The 25,577-nt window shown below is 34.8% G+C and overlaps 1 pseudogene; it reads right to left on the bottom strand.

Moving 5' to 3' along the window:
* The window catches only part of LOC149561098 (5-amino-6-(5-phospho-D-ribitylamino)uracil phosphatase, chloroplastic pseudogene), a 70,477-nt pseudogene extending 45,168 nt beyond the window's left edge, over positions 1–25,309 (bottom strand).
* Positions 25,310–25,577: the final 268 nt, after the last annotated feature.

Here is a 25,577-nt window from a genome sequence, read left to right as displayed (position 1 = left end):
TGAGTGTAAGGAGTTGAAGAAGCAAGTTATCCTTTTGTAGAAATACCATAGTGTTGTGGTCTCACAACACACGTCCCATTCCTCACAAGGAATGGGGACCCCCTACCTTTTTTTTTGACAAGTGAACTCAAAATTCGAGAGTAGAGAGAAAAAGTGTTGGAGTTGTTAAAAGTTTAAAAAACCCAAAAAAAATTAAAGGTTGAAAAACATAAAAAAAGAAAAAAAATCATCAAAAGGTTGAAAAACAAAAAAATAAAAAAAATTGAAAAAATCAAAAAATAGAAAAATACAAAATTGGAAAATAAAAATAAACAAATAAAAAATAATAAAAATAATAATTGGCACACGTGCACACACGCATGTGCATACCTACATAGGGCCATGACCATGAGGGGGTTATAAAACCCACTTCCCTCCCTCACTCTTACTTCATTAGTATTTTTTTGTTGCACTAAGTTTCTAGAGCTTCTTAGGTGTGCAAGGTGAGCTGACCCTCATTTTCGCCCACATTGTGACCTTTTCTCTGTGTCGGTCTAATGATGCTTCACTTGTGTCTGTGTAGTGACCCTTTAACTTGTGCTTGTGTGGTGACCTTTAATCTGCCATGGCCCTTTGGTTTTGTGCACTTTTCGTGCCCCTTTGACATTGCACAGTCTATTGTAGCCCATTGGTACTGTGCATGAGCCATGCCCTTTGAATGTTCAACACTACTCCATGTGTGGCCTTCAAAAAAACCACTACCATGATGCACGGCCCCAAAGAAGTGCACGACCCTCAAAAACCACCACCATGGTGTGTGACCTCTATGTGGTTCCTGCAGTGCTAGCTCTCCATCACCTCCATTTTCTATGTTGCCCCTAACCCTTCACCTCCACATGTTCGCATGCAACAAACCTCTGCAATGTTCTCTACCCCTGCACTGTGCTTCACACCCATGCACCTCTGTGGTGCCCTCATGCCCATACAGGCCTATGACCTTCATGTTGGAGTGGCCTAGGTACCTCCATTTCATATTTTTATAATAGCCCAAATATATATATAAATTAAAAAATATAAAATTTTAAAAAGAAAAAGGAAAATAAAAAATAAAATATAAGAATAATAATAAAATACCCAAATTGGGTGTTTTTTTTAGTTATGTTTATTTAAATTTAAAGCTTTTATGTTTTATTTCAAGTCTTTATTACTTTGAACTAATAAAAATTTATCTCACAACATGTAGGTGATCAAATGGCATCCACATCTAGAGTAGCACGCAAACCAATCGTATTCAAGTTCCAAGGTGTACCCTCAAAGTTGAGATTCCATGATGATTATGCAAAAATTAGAGATACTAACTTGGGACACATGGATTTGGGATAATTCTGATGCAGGAGCATCCAGAGGTATAAGGGCAATCCTGTGTCACCCAAAAAAATATACTTAGGCTTGGTTTCTGTTTCATGTATTTTCATTTTTGGATACCTATTTGGGTCAAATAAAGGTTCAAACTCTCACAGTTATACTATCAGTGTTTGTGTAAATCCTAAAAAAATAGGAGTATGTAATTGAGCCATCATTTTGGTGAATTAGGAGGTGTAAATTGGCTAGATGAATGTAATTGTAATTTAGAGCATTCCAAAAAAATTATCAAGTCAAAAGGCCCCATGGTTTGAAAGTTATTGCAGTTTTTTGGGTTGCGGAGACCTCCTAAGAATGCTTCGAAGTTAGGTTAGGGGCATTAAATAACCTCAAAAAGGGCCAAAAAATGGGGGATGAGCAAAGGGTGTCCATAGGGCTATAGAGCACTTCGAGAGCTTTTCAAAAATGTAAACGGTTTGTCAATCAAAGCTACGGTTCAAAAGTTATGCCTCCCGAAAATTCAGTTACCATTTTTTGATTCTTCTAGATTTGCGTTGACTTCTAACATAGCTTCTAGAACCTTCTATTTGGTCGGTGGATGCCTACTGTCACTTTCTAGAATGTACTCCTAGTCCTTAACCCTCTGGGGTCTATTTAAGGAGATTTCTGGCATTGTAAAAGGTAGTTCGGAGTGGAGTTTGAGAGGAGGTACTAAAAGGAGAAATTATCTCCACATTTATGCTATTGTAAACCCTTAGGGCATGTTTTGAAGTTTATTTTCTCTGTACTAAATGTACTAGCTTATTTTTTAGTTAATACAATTTCCCTTTTCTGTTATGTCCATTCTATTCTTGGGTTGTGTCTCCATCAAATTCCTAAGAATTTGCAACAAGCCCACCAAAAGATCAACTTTGGTCTCCTCATTGATTCATTCTAGGCTAGTAAATGCAACATCACATCCATTATTAGTACAATCAGTTGAACTAATCATGGTCCTAGCACAATATTTTGTTCCTGAAGAAAGGGTTGTCAAGAGTGTCACAGGAGAAGTTGTGTTGGATATCTGACCCAATAACATTGAGAGGGTCTTCCATCTCCCAAGAGTAGACTAGTTCATAAGATTCTCATATGAAGCAACAGAGAGATGGTATAGGGAACACCAACAGGATGCGATTGACATCATACAATCTTCTTACCTCAATAAGAGGCCTCCTAGGGGAAGGATACCAAGAAAATTTGACATGACTTAGGAATACATGAAGGAGGACATTGGATACTCTATCATCCTTTTGAGGAAAGTCAAGGGCTTACTTGCAGTAGGCCACCTCAGCACTTTCATGGTCAACTTCATTGAGACCATAAGAGCAACAAAGATACCATTAGACTAGGCCACTACAGTAAGTGAAAACTTGTGTGAGCAATTGAGGATGGTAAAGGAAAAGATCAAGTTTTACATGACTTCCTACATGGTATACTTGCTTGCAGCAAGGGCAAAAAACTATCCTAGTTTGTACAAGAGAGGTAATATGTAGGATCCTAATTCTTGGCCATATATTGTCTACCCTTAGCTAGTGAAGAAGACGCTCTCGGGACAAAGCAAGGAGTACATAATTGTGAATGATGCATTCATCTTTAAGATCATCTAATTCATTAAGGGATATTATGGGAAGAGGTTATGTGATGAAGCTAAAGCACAAATTACCTTTCTTAGAGCCTACTTCATCTAGTTCAAAACATTCACATATCTGGGGGTAGCTCATGCCTCCATCAATCCTCAGAAGCTCAAAAGATACCCAAGTGAAAAATTGGTACTATTAGAGATTGTCCAAGAAATTGAGTTGGCATATAAGAAAATAAAGAGTTAATGAAGACCTTGTTAGGCATGGCCATTGGTCATAGGACCATATCAGGTGAAGCAAAAGCAAGATATTTTGTCATTTGAGTGGGAGTGGGAGAATTATCCCATTAAGGAATACAACTCTCCCTAGCCCTATTTTGATAATGTTGGGAGAGTGGAAAGTCTAATAGGAAAAGACTTCCATAATGAGGATGCTATTGAAGATAACTTGATGAATGCAACAAATGACTATGATGTCCGCATAAGGGACTATTGTAGGATGACTTTGTATCTAATAGAGAAGGCTCTTTAGTTGAACATCTCAGAGGAGATAAAAAGAAGGAGTTACTAGACCCCCTATTCAATGCTGATGAAATTGGTGAAAGACCCATCATGAATGCTGAGATTGACAGGGAGGAGGCCAATGATATTAATCATTGAGCTAGGCATGTCATCAGAATGATGAAGGATTGGATCAAGAAACCTTTTCCACTTGATCCAATTCCTAACATGGTAATCTTCCATGTAGATGCCCACCTAGAAAAAGGTAGAGGGAAGAAAGAAACAATTCCTACCTTTGTGGCTCAGTCTCCGATCAGGCCAAAGATAGTATACTAGCTTGATTGCTCAGTTGGATATTATCACCCTCCAAAGAGGAAGGGAAAGAACAAAAGGAAGAGGACCTCTCCTCAAAGAATTCAAATAGAATAGGTTGAAGAATGGGTGCCTCCCCAGCAATAGGAAGAGAGTGCACTAGGGTCCCAAGATACTGGAGCTACTCAAGTCCAAGATAAACCTCAATTGCCTCCCATTGTACCTAGCTAACTAGAAGAGGGAGAGTTTCCACAAGCTTCCATTCCTCCTACACAAGAAGATCCAGCTTCTCCTCCTACCTCCAAGAAACAAAAGAAGAGGATTAAGATCCAGATGAAAAAGAGGCAAAGGATCAACAAAAGATTGGTACCTTCCCCATCTATTCCTGAAAGCATTCCAGAGGGAGACAAAGAGGAGGAAGAAGAAGAATTAGAAGAGGAAGAGGAACAAGTGCCTCTATAGGGAAGAACTTGGCTAGCAAGAGCCACAAAATTACAAAGGAGAAAGTGTTCTATGGGTACCCCGCCATCCACCCAAGAAGAACGCTTAGAACTCTCTTCGTTAGAAGATGAAGTATAGTAGTGGGTGGATGAGTGGAGTGAAGAGGGTACAGATGTTTTTTCAATGTTAGATTTTGATTTCATGCTTGTAGGTATAGAATAGATTGGAATAAGATTAGGGACACTCCTACAGGTGAACCTAAATAGGAATCCTAGACCCAGATGCCACAAAATACATAAAGTCTTCATCCTACTCCTCTATCTCCACCACAAATTATGGTGGTAAATAAAGGTTCAATTACTCCTCTACCTTTGAGTTTAGAAAAAGAATAGGTTCAGAAGGAACCATCACAAGAAGAGGAACTAGAACAAATGGTGACCAATGAAGTGTCAGAAGGAAAAATGGTGAAATATTCCCAACCACCTTCCCAAGACATTGAGGTTCAAGCTAAAGGGTCTACTAAGACTAAGGCTATAGAAGAAGAGCCTTCCAATAGGATACAACTCTGAGTAGGAGTGACAAAGGGAAGGAATTTGTAGAACATACTCCTTCATTATCAAGAGCTAGGTCCTCAGCAGGACGCATTCCTAGATGGATCTGGAAGGACATAATGAGGAGTACTAAGCCTCAATTCTGTTCTTTAGAAGAATAAATTTGTGACATTGCAAAGATTTTCAATAAACCTGAGTCTCAATCACATGAGACAATGCCATTGGCATTTGTCACCATCACATGGAACCAAGAATTGTTTGCACAAGTGGATCTCCCTCCTAAAGACATAGATGCAGAAGGCCTTGGTCTTGAGGATTATGAACTGAAGGATGTTATGTCAAGGAGGCCTACATGGGATTCAACCCAATTGATGATGGCCTTGAGAGTCAAAGATGTCCTCAAGCACATGGAATAGGATGAGGCTAAACTTCAAGCACTTCAAAAGGCAGGTTGAGATCCTAAAGGGATATCTAGCCAAGGTAGTTGGTCCTCTAGGTCTTGAGCACCCCAAGCAGACTTTGAATACTATTCTTAGAGGAGGAGGAGTGCACATTGATCCATTTTTGAAAGCCTATTAGCAGTGGGAAGAAAGTTTTGAGGAAAAAGGTGTTATGATCATCATAGGGAATTTGAAGTTACTGCATGCTACATAGGAGAATGTGAATAAAATTATAGCAATTTTGAGGCATGACTTCAATATTATGGATGAAGTATGGGCTTGGAGTAAGGATTTGGAAACTCTACAAGCCATAAAAGGCCAAAGATACTAGGTTTTGATTGATGTATATACCAGAGAAGAGCTAGATATGATTGATGACTAGATAGAAAAGATAGTGGATATCAATAAGGTAATGGGAACCTTACATGAGGAGATCCATCAACTCAAGGACCAAGCTAGAGAGTGAATTTTGGAAGTAGAGAGACACTAAAGTGATGCATGCTTGAATATTTTTGAAGATGAGGAACAAGAAAAGTTGCTATCTATAGAGACAGTAGTGGAGAATTTGAAGAAGATTTTTGTGGAGGTTGCTGATGATGAGGACATCTGACAAGCCTTTAGGACTGAAGAAGCATTGTTAGAATTGGATACCAAACTTGGTAATTTTGATAAAACCTAGATTGATGTAGAAAATTACAAACAAAAGGTTAAGGATGAATATAAGGCTTTGGATTTATTAGATGTGGCCAAAATTGTTTACATGATAGAGAAATTCAAGGGAAAACATCCAAACATAGCTTTGGGTTGAAGAAGAACAAAACCTAGATGCCAAAATTTCAATTTTGACACTCAATAAAATTTTGAGATTTTTACCCTATCAAGGTTCATAGCTTGGCAGGTATGTAGGTCCATAGCTTTAGAATTTAGAGTTTCACTTCCAAAAATAGCACTTTCCATGCATCGAAAATGCATTATGATGGCAGTTTAACCTCAACACATGCCTAGTGAAGGACCAACTTCTAATTTTGGTACCTTTGAACACTTCTACTTTGATTGAAGGCTTCCTCCTATTTCTTCTCTCATATTTTCTTTGTTTTTGACATGTAAAGGGCTCATGCATCCAATTAATGAATAAAATATGGATGGAGTCCCTCTAAGCACCAGTTAGATTGTTAAATTGTATATATTTAGTTTTTTTTATTGTTTAAAAGTAATTTAATTGCATGAAGAATATCTCTCACTCTCAACACAAATTAAGGAGATGATTTCTTATAAATATCCCATTGTAATATGTAATAAAGGCCACCATTATTATGTAATAAAATTATGCTTTTGGTGATCACATTTGGAGTGTAGTGATTCTTGCCTGAATGTGTCATTGTTTTCTGAATTTTGTTCATGAGATTGTGATTAAGCCAGAGGTTAATTGCATTGTCTTTGGTTGTGCGATCTTTTAGTTCTGGTGTTTGCTACAAATTTACAAGTTCTGGTAATGTATCGAGCTTGAGAAGAAATCACCAAACTATGCCATGAGCTTGAGATGAAATCATTTTCTTTGTATCACATGAGTGCACTTTCTGTGGCCTTACAATTTGATGGAGAGTAAAACATCACTTGGTTATTGAAATTTCCCATCGATGATTGCATCAGTGGAATCTACAAAGTGCTACTCCTATTTTCATTGGTTTCCTATCAATTCCTTCACAAGTTTAACTTACAACATGTTGTTTTCTATAGCTTATGTCTATTAGGATTTAAATTTCACATTATTTGATTTGAATTTCATGTTATTTGATTTCAAGGTCTATTATTTTCTTTGCTAACTTCTTGTTAGAATAGGAACTCATATTAGTTGCATTGTTAGATTGCATTCATAAAAAACATAAAAATACAAAATCATAGTTTTCTTTTAGTGTTGTTTCAAAATAGTGTGTAGATTCTACATTCCATCCAAAATCAAAATGAACCAACAAAGGCATCCTCATGAACATTCACATTTATCTTCAACTGAGTGAGTTCCAGTAGGTCACAAGATCACTCAAAACCTTGGAGTCAATTCACAAGATCAACTTTTCAAGAGAGGAGTTCCCAAGAATTCTTGACTTTTAGAATCATGTAAAACAAGAGCTCAACACATAGTCATGAGGCTCATTCCCTTGGAGAAGCCTCTAGAACAAAGACATTACCTCTAAACCATGGTAAGGATGTTGAAGTGGTTCCCAACCTTGAAACACTCTTATAAGCAATGGAAAAGCAAATGTACATGCAATAGATATATTACTATTATTGATATATATGTATATGTATGTATGTATATACATACATATATATATGTATATGTATATATATATATGTGTATATATACATACATACATATACATATGTGTGCCTATGTATGTATATAGAGAGAGAGATCTTGGCATAATAGAAAAATTTATCCAGCAACATGCATATTCTAGAATCCAAATAATAAAATAACAAAAAATCACTCAACCCATGCTAAGTGACTTACCTCAAGATCATGGACAAAAATTATACAAACCAAGAAAAATGGGCAGAGTTTGCAAGAAATTTTACAAAAACATATCATAGCAGGAGCAATTAGCTTTTCCCTAATAGTAGGATCAAATATAATTTTCCAAAGTGATAAAATTGCATATGTAGATGTATGTATATATGTGTGTGTATATATATGTATGTATGCATGCATGCATGCATGTATATATGTATGTATGCATGTATGTATATACATGTATATAAATAGGTATATGTATATATATCTATATATACATACATACAAACACATATGTGTGTGTCTATATATGTATGTATGTATATACAAAGAGATACTATTGATTGTGGAGATCAATGAAGATGTAGGACTTTAGTATCGTACCCTTGTTATCAATGCATTTTGTTTTCATGTCTTTGTGATCTTTGCATCTCGTTGTCATGCCCTTGTGATCTCTGTATATGTATGTATCTATTTATATACATATATATACATATGTATATGTATATATGTATGTATATATTCATGCATACACACGCATATATGTGTCTATGTATGTATGTATATATGTATGTATATAAACATAGAGATCTTGGCACAATAACAAATAAATAAAACTCACTCAACACATAGCATGGCCATAGATGTGATGGAAATGCCTCTTGGTAAGTAGATTCCTATTTTTATTTGTCATTTTTGATGTATTTATTTCACTTGAACTATTATTTCTTAGGGGGAACATTATAATATTGGATTCATTTTATGCAGGATGTAATGAGGACATTCCTAGATGTACCCATGCTAGATGTACAAAAATGACTAAAGAATTGTGACAAATTTGTCATGAGCAATGAAGTTGCACTTCCCCTAGGAGTAGTCAGAATTTCCTCATCACTTTTGCTACTCTCAGGGGAAGCCAATCTTCATTGCTCATGAAGAGTAATATGAAATTTAGATATTGGGGGGGAATGAGCTTCCAATTTCATGTGGTTGGCCCAAATTAGTAGAGAATATTAAACTATTCTCAAAACCAAATGAAGATCAACATTAACCTATGATTGCATGAAAACTAGTTGTGTGAATCTCTTGGTTTCAAGCAATGCAAAAGGATGCCATAGTTCAATATAAAATCTCAATTCATATGCATATGACCTTAGGTGGAGCATAAAAATGCAATAGGTTTGCCTTTTTTTTATAGGTCTTTAATTAGGAATTTTAAGTTATAGACCATTACAAACATTTTAACTTTGACTCTTATAGGCAATGGTAATGTCCTCAGCATGCAAGAAAATCAATACTTTCTATGTGCTAGCTTGTTGAAGAAATTCTATTGGCCATAGTCACTAGAGTTCTAATGTTCATGATGATCTATAATTTTAAAAACTTAATAGACCTATTAAATAAATGTAATTGTGTTGCATTTTTTCAGCTCCACCTATTGTCCATAAATATAGAATGCAACTACATGTACATTCTCGCTTAAGAGTGGCATAATATTACTTTGGATATGAGGAAAAATGACATGCACCAGAAGATGGGAAAGTGATGTCACTTTTTTAGGTCTAGAACCTTTTTTTATACTTTAAAGATGATTACTTTACAACTAACTCTGTCAATCTCTTGGTTTTAGGCAGTGCACAAGGGCACCATAGTTCAATATGCAATGTCAATTCATATGTATATGCCACCAACGTGGAGCTGAAAAAACCCAATAGGATTACATTTTTGTTAGAGGTTTGTATAGACCTATTAAATAAATATAAATGTGATGGGGTTTTTCAACTCCACTTATTGTCCATGCATATAGAATGCAATTGCATGCGCATTCTCGATTCATAGTGGCATTCACAAGTTTATCAAATCAATGGTATGATGTTAAGAAGGAATTTATTAATGGAATGAATGAATTTTAGATCTTAACAAGGAATTTAGATGTTGTGTAGGGGTGGGGTGTGAGGCAAAATGAGCTTCTACCTTCACATGGTTGGGCCTAATTAGTAGATAATATTAAACTATTCTTGAAACCAAGTAAAGCTCAACATTAACCTATGATTGCATGGTAACTAACTTCGTGGATCTCTTGGTTTTAGGAAATGTAGAAGGATGCCATAGTTCAATATCTAATCTTAATTCATATGCATACAAAATTAGGTGGAGCTAAAAAAATTCAACAAGTTTGCATTTTTGTTAGACGTTTGCATAGACCTATTAAATAAATGTAAATGAGGTGTATTTTTTCAGCTCCACCTATTGTCCATGCATATAGACTGTAGCTTCACATGCATTCTTAATTCAGAGTAGAATTCACAAGTTATCAAAACAATGGTATGATGTTAATGGGGAATTTACATGTTAGGAGGTAGGAGTGCAAATGAGCTTTCACCTTCATGTCGTTAGCCCTAATTAATAGAGAATATTAAACTATTCTTGAAACCAAATGAAGCTCAACATTAACCTATGATTGCATGACAACGAACTGTGTGAATCTATTGGTTTTAGGCAATGCAAATGGTCACCATAGTTCAATGTGCTACTACAATTCAAATAGGTTTAAATTTTTAGATCCCATGGTATTTTGTACATTAAACATCTGCCCACTAAATATATAGGTCAGTCATGTATAAGCGATCTTCACTATTGCAAAAAAGAATTGATAGTCCACATTGCACACGCAACAATTTTTTTAAAAATATTTCATCTATCCTTTGCAATTGTGACAACTTGTTCCAATGGATATCCATCTCACATACAATACAACTATTCCATACTTGTCCCACTTGCGATGACCTTTTTTGATGAATAGTTATTGGTTCTACAAGACAACTATCACAAATTCATCGCAATTATGATGATAGACTAAAATCTTACACTATCATAATTGTGATAGTCTACTATTGCAATTTGGACAATGTGAAGATGAAATCTTTCCCTTTCCCTCTTCCAAGTTATAATAGTTTAATTCTTCACATCCATGATGAGCATCCATACCATTGAAATTTGAGAAAAAAAAGTTCGATGCATATGTGGGAGCCAATTTGTGGTACTATCACTTGGGCGATTGGTAGTCATCGCAATGGCAATGGCCTGACATTACAATTTGGTCCCAAATGTTGTAGTGACAATACTGCAATTCTTTAGGTTTATCAACAACTTTTATTCCCTCTACTTATCAAAGACCATTTGAATATAAAAAAAATTCTCCTCCAGCATCTCACTAAAAGTCAAAATCTTGTCTAGGTGAACAATAACAAACTTACTCAAAAAATCCTTTGGTACATCATTCATGAGTTGCATGAAATTTCTCAGTGCATTGGTTAGCCCAAAAGGTAAGACTAACCACTCATAAAGTCCTTCTATTTACTTGAAAGTAGTTGTACACTCATCACCTTCTCTGATGTGAATATTATGGTATCCACTATTCAGATCTATCTTTGTGAAATATACAACTATACTAAAACCATCCATAATATCATCCATCCCTGGCAATGGAAATTTATACTTGATTCTGATCTTATTGATAGAAATAGAATATGTGCACATTTTTCATTCTCCAATCTTCCTAGGTGCTTGTGTTTCTTGTATAACACATGGACTTAGACTCTCATGATCAACCCCTTCTACAAAAACTCATGCACTTTTCTAAATCAATGGAAATCTTTATGTTACTATGCTTAGGTGCACGATTTTTACTTATTGTGACATAGACAAAATGTGTCATTTGTTCAAGAAGTCTTCAGTGACAAGATGAGGGTCCACAAGATAAAAAGCTTCTATTTGGCATGAAGTGATTTTTTTGACCTCCTCATCATTAAAAGGAAAATGAATCATCTATGTAAGTTTCAATTAGGATCATTTGGTGTCCTTTCGATAAATGATCTACATTAAAGTTGTCCATGAATGTGATTGATATTTAAGGAAAATTGAAGAAGTACATTATTTGTACTACAAAATGAGATCATCTCTAAAGTGAATACAATTAAATAAAGTTATAGAGCTAAGGAAATTTGGAGGTGGCTGTCAAAGCGATGAATTAGGAATGTTTGGAGATTTATGGTCACAAATTGGTAAATCATCACTCCTTTCCTAAAATTTAATATTTAGCAAATGAAACACAGAGAACTTTTTGTAGAGTAAAATTTGAAACTATTCAAAATTCTGCCCAGAAGAGACTTCATGGGAAAAAATGATTACCAAAAGATGAATGTGTGTAATGATTTGTTGGAACAATTGGATGGATCAATGAATGATGCAACACAGGACAAGATGATAGTCCATGTAACTCCATGTCTTAAGGTAGTTGAGGGTTTAAACGACAAGGGTAACTGGACCTTGGATGTGAAGGCTACCAAAAGTGGGTTGCAACATTTTAAGAAGTGTTCTCAGAGATAAAGATTTTTGTTCCACATGGAAATGCTTTCAATTTTGATCTTGGAAAATTAGTTGTACTCATAATTTTTATGGATTTAGGCCTCTTAACTTTAATTTCAAGAGCACATGATCTAATTGATAGATGTGTGAGAAGTATAAATGAAGACTATATAGTTATGATAATGCCCGAGGAGATCTGTGAAATTTCTAGGATGGATCCTTTCTCTAAATACCATGAGGCTATTGATTTATATAAAATGGAGAAAATATATGAAGCTCAAAGGGTTTACATCAAGCATTGATTTTGAAGCAGACATTCGGTAACTCTTGGAAGCACAAATTTGGTTACATCTTCAACTCTAGATCCTTTTAAGAAGGAACTCTTCATTTCACATACCCTAGATGTGTATATATCTTTATGTAGGGTTTTTATAGAGGTTGAAAAAATCTATATGCTTGTTAGCTTCATGTATATGATGGTTCATTTGTTAAGTTTTGGAGTTGATGTTTTTTTTTTCTCATATTTAGCTAAAGAAATTCATAATGGATTGATCAAAATTACAAAAGGAAGAGTTGAGAAACCTTTTGGCTAGTATTCTATGTTGATGCACATGTTCTTGTTTAAAGGAGGTACTTATTTCAAAGAAAAAATGCATTTGACAAGAAAGTATGAGGAAGAGGTTTTACCTACTCAATTATGGAGCATAGGCATGTCTTGGGATGTAGATGATGCCAGTTTTGTCAGGTTTGAGAAGTATTTTGCATCAAAGTTGAGAACATCATTGTTTGATGATAATTCAAAGATTCCAAATTCACCATTGGAATTTCTAGGATCTATGTATTGTAGGTTTCCCATAGTTGGGGTGATGTCATTCTTTTTTTATTTTCTACTATTTTAGAATATATGGATACTAGGGGACCCCTCATGTATAACATTATTAAATACCTCTTAAGGTAGGAATAGAAGAAATTTTATTGAAAATTGGGGGCTTGGAGGAAGCTAGACTAAAAAGGAGATCTAGAGGTATCATTTTCCCTACATATATTGTAGCCCATTAGTTTGTGATCACAAAACACAGATGGATTTTCCTATACAAATTTTTATACCCCTATAAGATAGATACATCTCATTCTATATTTTGTGATCCTGAAGGATTTTATGAAACATTCAAAAAGGGGACCAAGGCAAAAAATCATGACCACAAATTCTATTACCTTAAAAATAAAATCAAGAACATGTTTTGCTTGTAAGAGCAAGAGGTTAAAAAGGAAAAATGGAGGGTCTATTGTAAAGTTCTTGAATTTTTGAATACTTTTGACTTAAAATGAAGAAATAAGGAAAATAATGAAGGCTTAAGGTGAGCTTTCTAGGTATAAGGGACAACAAATTAGGTAGTTAGAGGTAGGGGAATTTTCCGAAAAATTGATTTCATCATCCCCTGCCCCACCTCCTCCTACTAGACCAATTGTGGAGATACTAGCCACCCCTTTACACCTAGAAGATTATTCTAAAATAAATATAGAGGGGGAGAAAGCTAGGCTCAAGGCTAAACAAGTAGAAGTGCTACAGAGATATGAAGACAAAATTATGGATACACTTCTACTTCTGGTTGACCGTGTTAATTGGCCATTACTTCATTATACAATGTCTAAATTAGTAAACATGTGGATTGATGTAAATAAGAATGAATTTTTGCTGAGGAAAATCTTGGATACATGGATTGGTAGAGAGAATGATATGGTCATCCTATGTCTAGTATAATTGAGAAAATCAATATGAACACACTCATTGAGAAAACATATGTTCAAACCATTGAAATATTATAGAGAAAAAAGAGAATTTTTCTCCATACATGCTTGTAGAAATTTTGACCTTTTTCCTCATGTCATAAATAGCCCAACAAATATTTAACCTAAGGAAGCATGGAGAGATGAAGTGAAAGAAGTTTTGAACCAACGAATGAATGTGTCATATCCAAAAATTAGGGCAAAAACACACCATAATTTTTTTAAAGGTAGTAATACGTATATTTAATACATATAATCTATGAAAAATGATATCGATATATGACAACATGATAAAGTTAGTTTTTGATTCATGAGGTCTAGGCCAAAAAAATGAGATTAGGTTACATCTCATGATGATGTAGAGTTTGTATCTCAACTCACTTTACGGGTTTGAAACCCTAAGTCTTATTTCTATAGGAACAATTAGGTTGGGTTGATTAATTTGATTAATTAAACTATAATTTCATGTTTAATAAGGTGTGATGTTGTATTCAAGAAAAATTTGATTAGTAACATAAGTTATGTTAGGTTTGATTTGATACCTTTAAACTAATTCATTACACTTCCCCTATGTGTACTAATATGCACTTGTAGGTTGACATATCAACATACTGGTATTGAGTTCCAATTAAAAGATAAACCTATGAGAATTCAAATAACATTTATTATTATGTATTAGGTCAATTATGGAATTAAAATTAACTCCTAACAACAACCCTAAATAATTACCATGTCGCCTATGAAATACTCCCTCAATAACCCTTCAATCTTTTAACATTAGAAATTTTGAATTAATTAAAAAATATATTTATAATTAATTGATATTAATACAATACATTATTAAAATAATTTCCTTAGTAAAATAATATAATATTTTAATAATATTTTTCAATTAAAACAATCTCTAAATATAACCTTTACTTCTAACTAAGATACCCCAAATAAAAAACATACTATTGCTAAGACACATTACTAAAATATTTTCCTTAATAAGACAATATAATTTCCACAAATATTCTACCACAAAATCTAAATCTAAACACATAATCCCTCTTTAGCAACCATAACTAGTTACTAACTATATACTCTTTATTAACACCAATGAATCTTTAAGCATAATAAACTTTTAAAAAAAGAGTCAACTTACACATAATAATATCCTTCATGATACTAATCCCTCTTATTTAAATCCTAACCAAAATTTAAGCATAAAACAATCTACTTAATACCAAAATATCAATATAAATATTTTCTACACAACAACCTTTTCATAACAAAATCTAATTATGATTAGTATATTACTAACCCAAATTTAATATTTCATAATTCTAACTTAACATTCCTAAACTACTTACTAACTTAATATATTTACCATACTATACTTTACTAGCAATCGCACCTTAGTGTGCAATTAGTATGTCATATTTTGGTGTAAAATTTGTTCTTAACTAACAAAAATGAGACATTTTATTTGTTCTTCTCAGTCTCCATCTCCACACATCTTTCTACCCCCTTGCTCTCTCATTCTCTTCCCTCTACACCACTCCCTCTATATTTTTCCTCTCTCTCCCTCTCTCTATCTCTCTCCATCTCTCCATCTTCATCTTTCTTTGTCTTTCACTCTCATTCTTTCCTTGTGTCTCCTTTACAAATATTTTCTATATAGTATTAATTAAATTAATATCAAGACATTAGATTCTATACTATATATTATTTAGAGTAGGCTTTGCATTTAACTATTCAAATTTTATTTAAGTCAAATAATGTTTCAAATCATACTGAATGAGCCACCATTGAAAAATTGTATCATATCTATCTTTACTTCTTTCTTCCAATCTATCTCTCTCCCTTGTTTGTATCTCCTTACCTTTCCCCACCCTATCTCCCTAAATACAAATCTTTTCTATCTCCCTACCTCTCCCCACCCCCTCTGCCTACATATGTAGGCTTTCTTTCTCCCTCCTTTGTCTCTATCTCCTTATCTCTTCTCGCCTCCTTTCCCCTTTCCTACATATGTATCCTTTCTATCTCCCTCCCTTATCTTAAACTCCTTACCCCACCTTACCCCCTCTCTTTACATATGTACCCAATCTCTATGTATATCTATCTACAACTCTGAAGATTGTAAAATGGATATCAAGGATCTTCAACCCAATTTTGACACTAGTGAACTATTTCGTTGAAATATTTTCTACAACAAAAATATTCTGAAAAAACTATTATGTCCTAGATTGTAGCCTAGGATAAATTCAAAACCATCTAGAATTTCATCCTAAACAGTAGGGAGTACTTGTATAAAGCTAGTAACCTGACTTAGTCCACTTCTTTTTTCTTACTAGGTAGGTGAGTGGGGAGCCCTATCTACTTATCTGTTGCTATCATATTTAAAAGCATTAGTTAGGATGGATCAAGCTAGAATGTATCTACCTACATATCTGGCAATATAGATGGACCTTCACCCTACCCATCTGATTTATCTTATCGAAATAGGATAGAACCAACTGATCAGTTCTGTTGTTGTGATTTTTCACAGTATAGAAAAATTTTGATATTTGGATGAAAAATCAGTTAAGTCTTTGTTTCTTGCAGACTAGGGTTTTATTGTGTGAAATCCTAAAAATTATTAGATTACCCTAATTATGCCATGTTCTGTAGGTTGTGTCTTCCTTTTAATTTCTCAGGGCTTGGCCCTAAGAATTATCCATAAAAGCGCCCTAAGTGCATGAAAAACCCTTATACCTTTGTTTTGTGTTGCCCTAGTTTTCATAATTTTCAAAGGGTATTGTTTCAAAAAAATTTGGTGTGGCATTTTATCTTAAAGTTTTGGTTGCATCAAAATACCTTTTATCCTTATTGATAAACCTTTTATGTGCTCAAATTGGACATTTTATTTCAAAAAGGATGCCAAGTTGAAATGGTTTTCAACGTCGTTGATTTTCTCAAGATCAACGGATTCTCGCATTCTCGCATTTTCAAGTTGCAAGGTCTTCAAATAATGCGGGGAAACAGATTTGTGACACGTAGCCCGTGATGGTTTTTGAGATTCAGTACGTCGCAAAAGGTCTGGTATGTCAGCATTTATCAAGACACTTTTGCAGATTTGTCATATTTTTCAGGACATGTTTTATTTTCCTGCGCTGTCATTGGTTGTCTAAATCAATGAAACTTCATGTGATGAGCAATATTCGTCAACTGTGGATCTTGTTTAGATCTACAGTTCCCGCATTCTCACATTTTCAAAGTGCATAGTCTTTAAATAATGTAGGCAAGTGAGCTTACGACATGTGACAATGGTGACATCATGGGCCTGCCTTTTGCAGAAAGGTAATTATAGTATGTCCTCCATGGCGATTGTCAGATGACATGGAATGAAGAGAAAGCATTGCATTAGTCCGTTCTTTTTGAATGGGTGCACAATCATCACAAGTTTCTAATCACCATTGATTAAAGAAAGATCAATATATTTCACATTCCCACATTATCAAGATGGGCAAGTTTTAAATAATGCAGGCAAGCAGGCATGGTGGGACCTGGACAAAGCTTAAAGAAGTACGCCAAATCATGCCACTCTAGAAAAAGACTAAATGAAATGGAACACGCTCATTGGTCATGGGTGATAGGTATGCCAAGTTGGAAGTAGCAATATCAAGGGCACAGAAACTTTAATTGCTGTCAGAAGCATGTGGACAAAAGGATAAGTTTTCATTGGTCAAGTTGATCTAGTGGGCTGCCAAATAAAGAAATCTTGGTTTGCCATTGATCAGGGTAAAATTGATGGTGCCCGCATTCCCGCATTATCAATATGTGAGGGTTTTAAATAATGCAAGAAAGCGGGCTTCCAATGCATGTCTGGAGATCCTAAAGTTTTAAAAGGATTTTTGCTTTTGAAATAAAGTCGTCCGATGCATGGGAGATCAACGGGTAGAATTCAAATTCAAGATATAACATGAAAATAGCAGTTGTAGGAATAAATATGATATAGAGTTTCCTTTGTGCAACCTAAATACTCTGATATAGCACGCAAATTTTCCATTGTTAAAGCAGAGTTATAGATTTTCGCAGTACGAGAGGATTTCTAGAGCTAGGGCACGAAATTTTCAAAGTTTTTAGCATAAATCACAAAAGAAACTTCAGAGAAAGGAGGGAAAATCTGGCAAGTAAGTGATCTATAACTAGTAGAATTAAGAATTTGCTGTTATAAAGTTTCTGAACTCTTAAAGATGCCTCCACAAAAGGATTTCTAACTGAATATTCAAAAAGGGGCGTGCATGATGATTTTCTGGAACAATTTCCTTTGTCAGTACATAAGATAACTAAGGGGAGCAAGTTAATTCCTAAAAACCCTAGAGTAGCTATAGCGGAGGGTTTTTACGACAAGGCCAATTGGATAAGAGATGCTCAGGTATCCATGGGAGGTTTGGAATTATTTAGAAAGTGGTTTTCAGAGCGAAAATTGGATACTTCTATGAGCAATGTTTGGCAATTTGATATTGGAAAATTGATAGTCCCCACTGTTTACTTTGATAGTGATTTATTGATGGACCTAGCAAAGAAGTATGATCCTATCATGGGATGGGTAAAAAATCATTCTGGAGTCAATCTTTTTAGGGTTTTTCCTGAGCTGTTCAGTGAGGTTTTCAACCTTAACCCTAACCATGTTGTGCATGAAATCATTGATATGGATGATTTGCAAGCTAGATATGATGCACAATTAACCTACTTGAAAAGATGACCACTATAGGAGCATGCTGCCAAGGTTGGTAATTTGTCTGTAATTACTATCAGCACCCCAGAGCCATTATTAAAAAGACATTTCAACATAAGGGCTAAGGCATTATATGTTTCCCTTTGTAAGATTTTTGGAATAGATGAGGCAGAACAAATTCTAGGCTCAATTGTCCTCATCATGGCACAAACCCTTCAATTTGGAATGAGCTCTATCCTGGATTTTGTAACATTTCTAGCAAAAGAGATTCACAATGGTTTGGTTGGAATAGCAAACGAAAAAGTAAACAAACCATTCTATTGGTATTCATTGATGATGCATGTATGCTTATACAAAGGATATACTTTCTTCACCAAGGGTATGGAGTTGGAAACAACCAAGGATGGAGAGAGGAATCCAGTGCAGTTGTGGAGTGTGGATATGACTTCAAAAGCCACAAATGCTAGTTATGTAAGATTTGATAGGTATTTTGCATCAAAGCTTAGACTACTTTTAAGAGGAGATAGCCCTAGAATCCCATAAGCATTGCTAGAATTGGTCAGACCCAAGGACCATGCTAAAGGGCTACTTGTCAGTCATAACTGGGGGGATATAATTCCCTACAATGTTTCAATAGTAATAAGAGTGTATGGTTTTTTGGGAAAACCTCATGTGCTACCATTTCATGTGCCTTTGAAGATAGGAGTTGCTGAGCTGTTATGGCAGATAGGTACCATAGATGAGAGGGAGTTGGCTAGGAAGGGCACATTTTTTCCAATAGTCACTATGGACCATGATTTTGTTTTTGTAAGGAAAGGTTGGAAACATCTGAAGTTGTTTTTAGACAAATATAACATGGCAAAATCTCATGCAAGATTTATTGATCCTGAAGGTTTCTGTGATATCTTTAGGGAGAGAATAAAAGCTTCTCGCATGATCCAACAAGTCTATTATCATGAAGATGTGATTAGAAACATTTTCACCTTACAAGAACAAGAATTGAGAAAAGAAAAGTGGATGGTGTTTAGCAAAACTCTTGAATTCATTAATGCTTTTGATCCCCACTATGACCCATTGAAGGAAAAGAAATACTGGGGAGCCAAGATGCAGGCCTTGATGAATAATTTTGCTGAGATAACACAAGCTATGAATGAAAAAAGGGTTACCTATATTAAGGCATAGCTATACAAGGCTGCAAAAGTGCAAAAAAGAATTAATAGTAAAAATATAGTAGCTCCTAGCCAATATACCTTGCAGAAAAGGCTAGGTTATGTAATGATTCAGAGTGTGCAATAGGGACCTCTTCATGAAGAAAAAAGACTAGGAAGTCTATCTACAACCAGTGCTCCAAAAAGGTAGAAGTTAGAACATGGATCTTCTTCTTCTCTACCAGAACAATACTTCCCGAGCCAATCCCCAATTAGGATAGATGATGAGGCATCTTTAGGGGAACAATTGAAACAAATTGGAGGAGAAGGGGATATAATTGTTACTTCCATAGATCTGGAGATTGGGGAACCACAAGAACCCCTTGCACCTTCCTTGGAACTTACTGTTGGTGACTAAAAAGGTAAGGAAATTGATCCTATAGTTGTCCAAGACTCTGAGAGGTTTGTAGATGATGAAAATTTTGTGAAATCTAGAGCATTTGCACAATTTTTGTGGAGGCTAAATATAGGGAATTTTGAAAATACTTGTAAAAAGATAAAAGCAGAGCAACCAGATAAACCAGACTTTGTTATTAAAGAAGAGGTAAAATCTAAATTTTTGAATGATTTTTCCCAATTTACACTTGAGGCCGGGAAGCAATTAGTTAAACAATCAGGAGTTCTTATCTTACCTGAATGGGATATAGTGAATGCTATGGTTTTTGATTCAGTAAGAAAACAAAAGGATGTTTAGTTACAAACTGAAGAAGAGATATTACAAGCTCATAGAGGAGTCAAATTTAGTGATGATCACCAAGCCCTTGTAATTTGGTCAATTGAGAAAAGGGATAAAACTAGGATGCAGGAAATCTCTACTGTAGAACATACTGGTACATTGATAGTATACAGGGCTAGTGAAGTAAGTAGCAAGCAAATAATGGGAATGGCCTCAGAAGTGCTAAAATTTGGTGGTATTGTATCTGGCAAGGAAGAAGATAGATTTACCCAACTCAATGTTAGATTTGAAGAAGTTTTAAAAGCATATGAGGAAAGGGGTATATAGATACAGTCACTGGAAAACAAAGTATCTCAAATGGAGAAGATTCTTGGGAAGAGAAAAGTGGGAGAATCTAGTGCACCTAGAATTTCCTACCCTTCACAGTCATTTGTTGGAGCAACCCCTATCATTGAAATACCAGACACCCCTGAAAGGCCCCAATTCTATACTATAGAGGACTTTGAAGAAGAAAAAATCAAATTACATGAGTTGTAGGTAGAATTAAAGAATCAATATGAAGGAAAATTGAAGTAGTGTGTGATGTATTTAAGGGATAAAATACAATGTTCAACCTTCTTTGATCAGTTGACAAGAATTACAACTCTCATGGATGAGTTGAACAGAGATGAGGTTAAATTAACTCCTCTGGCACAGAAGTGGAGGGAGAGAAACAATGATATCACATTCATGTGTATATCTGCCATTCAAATGCCTTGTCATCAAGTAGAGAAATTTTTTTATTTATTAAATAAGCTAGTAGATTTTGATGATAAAAGGGATTCTTTGCAAAAAAGATTAGCACTTTGTTTCTCCAAGTATATGGCTGAAAATTTCATTTTATTTCCTTGTGCCTTAGAATTTGTTGACACAATAAAGGAAAAAGAAAAGTGGAAAAAGGAGTTAGATGAAATATTTTATGAAAGGATCAAGAACATCATGAGTGAAACTAGCCATTGGTTTTGGGCAAGGACAAATGAAGAGTTGTTAAAGATACAGTTATTTTACAATGTCATTAGAAAAGAGCTTGATGATTTAGAGGAATTGGCAAATTCTTTAGTGCTTGTACAAAGAGAGGCTCTAAATTTTGATTAGCCAGATGATGCTACTTATAATGAATGGAAAAATCAGTTCTTAGTATAGATGTCAGAAGATGATGAGGAGGAAGATGCAAAGGTAAAAGTAACCCTCATAGTTAGTAATGAAGACATGGAAAATCCCTAGATCAAAGTAAGTTTGCAGGTAGTTGAAGATGATACATCACTTTTTACCCTTATGGCTACTTACTCCAAGGATGAAGAATAAATGAAGAATTGGATCATATTTTCTTGTCTCAACAACTGGGAAGCATAACAGAAAGGGACCCACCAAGGAATGTTTGATGTAATAGCCTTTCTATTATTTTCTTTTGTCTTTTATGACAGATGTATGTTAGTATCTTTTAGAAGACACCTGTCACTTTCTTTTAGCCTGAAGTTTGTTGTATCTCACACTATTTAAGTGAGATTCCAAGGCTAAAGAATGGTCCAAATTCTATTTTTCTAAGTAATATGCTTAGTCTATTTTTGGTCCAAATTTTGAAAGCAAGTTTATGATGTATTTTCTCTGTCAATTTTCTGAGAATATATGAATATAGAATGAGCTATGTTTCTTTTTGAAGGTCATTCTAAATCTATTGTAAAGGATATACCATTTTCAAAGAAAATGAATACAAATTGTGAACTGTCCCCATATCAGTTCTTTCTGAATCTTGTCTCCTTCCATTTACTTGGTTGTCTTGATATTGTATAAGTAAGGGCTTGTGCAATTGAATGCAATCTAATTAGGTTGTATATCTATTTATCACTACTGTTAATTCAATAGATTAAATAAAATCTTTGATGAATGTGATAAGGTTTCTTTAGTAGTGGAAAGGGTTTTGAATGATGAATTCTGATAAGAATTGCTGATAGAATTTGTTGTAAGGCAACAAACTAGATCTAAGAACTTGCTATAGACTCTGAACCCCAATGGATTAGGCACTGATCAAGTTGATTCAGCTCAAGGAGAAATATATCATAAATGATTATTAAAATACAACATCAAATCAAATTTTACTTTTACTTCCTGTAGATCTTCAAAGCTGGCCAACACTTGTCTGAATGGAATGTTTTAGCTTCAGTTAGCCACTATTTTTAAGAACATCTGTAGATCTATAGAAGAATTCTTGGCCATATTTGTTCTATGGGATGTGTTTATCAAGTTAGTAAGAATTATGTATATGTTTGAGGATTGTGAAATGAGAATCAGAATGAAACTAAGAGTATTCCTCATACAGTTGTTCTAGTGTTGAATCATACCTGGGTATACCCACCCTAGTTTTGCAGAGCCAAAAGAGTAGAAAACTAGCTGTGATTTTGTTGAAGTTGGGTCCAAATACTTTGCATATGCAATTTTTAATAAGAATTGGCTAGTCTTTAGATTGTGTATGTATTGTCATCCTGGTATTAAGCATTTTGTCGCTTAGTAGTTTTAGTGCATTTTAAAACACCAATAGGTTCATACCACATCTACCAAACCAGAAGAGTGACATGGGAGATCAATGAAGACCAGTGGTGATAGTGCCCTTCCCAAACCCCTCTCGCTACCTTAGGAAAGAGCATATAGATGCTATCTCCCTATTGATTAAGGACCTTCACCCTATCAAAGCACCACAAAATTGTAGGGGAATGCATGAATGCTAGCACCCTGTTGATCCCCCCCAATACTTAATAATAGATGATATAGTAGCATCTACACCAAAATATAAAAAGGAAAGTTAGATAGATTTGGTGCCATGTTACATACATTAATTGGTAGCAATATAGAATATAGTCAAATATCAGAGTATATTTCTATCTTCAAAATAATTTTTCTTTTGGAAACATAGTCCCTCAATCCATCTTGACCATGTAGACACTTTGCATATAAATAATGACACAAAAACATTTATAACTATTAATTTGTACTAGATGCATTTCAGCCACCACAAAAAAGCCATACTGCTATATTCTTCCTTTATTAAAAATTATTTGCTCTTACTGAAGAATGTTCATGAGGGTAGTATTTATCCCCACTTTGAAATTACATTTTTATTCAATTTAGAGTTTGATACTTGTTATGATGTCATAAAGTGGTAGCACATGTTGCAACCTTCTACAACACTCTCAAAGGCTGCTTGGCATATACAAAGCTTGTTGCTTTGCATGTGAATCTCAGTTTGACTGTGAAATTATAGCATCATGCCCATAGAAAACAATTAAGAAACTAAGTTGGCACTATAAATGGTTAGATCAGCACCCTTTGATAAAAATATATTATAGAAAGTAACAGAAGAAAGTCAGAAAAAGACAATTTCTATTTACAATGGTAGGGCGACCCATGCACAAAGAAATTGTGCATACCTATCCCCACCCAATGACACCATTAGGGTCAAAGAAGTAAAAATAAAAGACCCTTAAAACAGTAATGTGATTGTTATCAGGTTATAAAATTTTGAAATAAAATTATGAAAAGCCTACCAACTGTCCTCAGTAGAAACATAATGATGCCCAATTCTCATTGGCCCTTTAGGTCCCCATTCTGGCTCCGGCTCCAGCTCTGGCTCTGGCTCTAGTAGTTCAAATTTAGGGGAATCAATATCAGCCAAATTCTTAAGGTCAACAATTGATAGTTCATCCAAGTCTATCACCACCAAATCAGCTGCTCCAAGTTCATACACAGGATATTTGCGTGCAACAACAACACACTTCATACAAATATCATGGGCTGCTTCCGCACTTGTGTTTGAGTTCCCAAAAACAATACAACACTTTGTTATAAAATTTAAAAGTTGTGCTACATACATGAACATCTCTAGGTCCGGTTTACCCCTACTCACATTCTTTGTTGCCACAACAACATTGAAGAACCCTTGCATACCAATAGCTTCAATTGCTACTTCCAATTACTCTCTTGGCCTAGTGGAGTCAATTGCAATTAGTGTATTATAATCCTTCAATGTAACTATGAATTCATATGAGCCAGGGCGAAGCTGTTGAACACCACCTTGCATTTTTTGATACAATTCCTCTCTCCTGGCAATCAATTTTCTCACTTCCATGGATCCCTTGACCCGCAGAACACCTCAGATATAACATGCTCACTTTTCATTCCTTCCACCCTTTTTAAGATGTAAGCCTATGGAGGTATTTAACCTTCCTCCTCTACAAGTGCTAACCATGACTCATTTTCCAAGTCAGAATCATCTTCAACTATCACCCCCTCCCACTCTATGATCACTAAAAACCAACCACAACCTGTATGCTCCCATTATAGTAAGGGATTGGCCAATGATGGATCATCTACTCTATTGAGTGGAGGTCTAGGTATTGTGCTAAAACCACTACATCTTATAGAATACCCTCTTCTAGACTTTTCCTTTTTGTTGTTTGGTGAAAAGGCTTGTGTTGTATTTTCCATTGATAGTGCATAAGCACCAATTGCCCTAGATTGTCAAAAACACTTCAATTGATAGCTTCATTTCAAATTTTCTTCCATTGTAGTTATCCCACAAATCTAGAGCCATCTATCAATTACAAGAGAAATAAAAGAAGACATATTAATAGCACCATGTCTCCTTCTTTCACAAGTCAATTTTGGTAAACTCCAACTTTTTCTATGTGCTAGCAAATTTTCTAATTTTGGCCCACCAAATCTACTATAGGTGTTAGTATGAATCATCCCCTTTGGTCCATAATTTTCCCTTCCATGGAGGATAGGCAAGTCCTAGGCTACCACTAATCCTGCCATTTCTATATATCACCAACCAATATTTTTATTCCGATTATACCCCAAGTTAGGTGACACTAAAAGCAATAGTTTTGACTACAAACCACCATTCACATAATCAATTCGACAATACAGTCCAAATTTGATATTCTATTTATGATTGACTGAACCAAACTAATGTGTATTCAATAAAGTTGTCTGAAACCCATTGACAAAATCTATACTTGTGTGGTCGAAAAAATATTCCCAAAACCACACTTATGGTGAGGCAAAATGGTATTCCAAATAT

Source organism: Cupressus sempervirens, chromosome 4 (assembly GCF_028749045.1).
Source record: "Cupressus sempervirens isolate cs-2001-9-10 chromosome 4, ASM2874904v1, whole genome shotgun sequence".
NCBI classification, from domain to species: domain Eukaryota; kingdom Viridiplantae; phylum Streptophyta; class Pinopsida; order Cupressales; family Cupressaceae; genus Cupressus; species Cupressus sempervirens.
This window is presented reverse-complemented; position numbering and strand designations above follow the sequence as displayed.